Raw genomic sequence first — 1,472 nt, 5'->3', positions numbered from 1 at the left:
TGAAGTTTGACAGGGAGTTTCTTCCTCCGTCTCTCGCATCCTGGCTAAGGGGGCGAATGGCGGAGAAACGACTTTAGGTGACAGCGGGACGACGCGGCAGGAGCCGGTTGTGAAGAGAGAAGAGTCCTCTTTAGAGAGAGGCCCAGCGCAGCATAGATTAGGGAGAAGAGAGGGGATTGCCCTATATAAAGGGGGGTGGGCTGTTATTCCAGCTCCAACCCGCCCCCCCGCAAAAAAGGTCCAATATTTTCTGTATCTTCTGGACGAGAGCATATGGCATACAGCAACCTGTAGAATGCCCTTCCTGAAGCCAGCCGCAATTTTTCTGAAAAACGGTGATTGCAAAAATCGTCAACTTGACGTGGTTCACTTCCAAAGAGCATTGCATAAGAAAGCAGCTAGTAAGAGCTCTCCCAAATCAGGTCACACAAGGAGGAGTCTAAAATGGCAATCCTATACACATTTAAAGTATGACTTATTTTGGAGTAGGCACACATAGGATTGCACTATAAGAGTGCAATATTATACATAGCTTTGTTTTCAGTCATCGAAAATGCATTATTTAGCTGGTTCTGAACAATGACAATTGTGTTATTTCCCTCTATAACACACACACACACACACACACGGTGCTGATGTGCCGCACCAACTTTTTAGAATGCCTTGTGTCCACAAATAAATGGGGGTGATCTGAAAGGTACTATATTTTGGATTTCTAAAATTTTTTTTTAACAGTCTCTCTCCACAAAGGCTCCTCCCGAGTAAACATCATGGGATAAGGATGTGGGGCCTCATATGGATCTATTACTGGTTAAATAAAGGGAAACAGAGGATAGAGGTAAGCATGCAGTTCTCATCGTGGAAGGAAGCAAACAGTGGATCTGGTACTGGTGATACTTAGCTTATTCATAAATTATTTGGAATCACAAATTAGCCGTGAGTTAGCCAGGTTTCAGACTACACCCAATTATTCATCTGGGTGAAAATTCAAGCAGACTGAAAAGAACATCAGCGTAATCTATGCAAACAAGGTGAATGGGCAACAAGACGGCAAATAATGTTCAGTACAAATACATGTTGTGCCACACCACCCCAATCTCTGAGCAGTGCTACTTTCCAGGGGTTCCAAGTGCTTACCCAGGGTTACTGTTTCCTTTGGAATGAGGGACAGCAGAGACTGGTGTCTTTGTGATATATGGTTAGCTACACATATATACAACCTGAACCGACAATGGAGGGGTTCACAGCATAAGCACCCCAAGGGCATAGCTGTCAACCTTCCCTTTTTTTGCGGGAAATTCCCTTACTCCAGCACCGTTTCCCACTGCTTCCCACTGCTATTCCAGACAGGTGAGGCTGCTGATCCCTTATTTTCGAGGCTGCTGATCCCTTATTTTCAAATCTGGAAGTTGACAGCTATGCCCAAGGGTCTTGCTTCTCTCATAACTGCAATATTGGATTCAAACAGAAAT

Source organism: Podarcis gaigeae (genome assembly GCF_964106915.1).
Source record: "Podarcis gaigeae genome assembly, chromosome: 11".
Taxonomy (NCBI): domain Eukaryota; kingdom Metazoa; phylum Chordata; class Lepidosauria; order Squamata; family Lacertidae; genus Podarcis; species Podarcis gaigeae.
Note: the sequence above shows the minus strand (reverse complement) of the source record.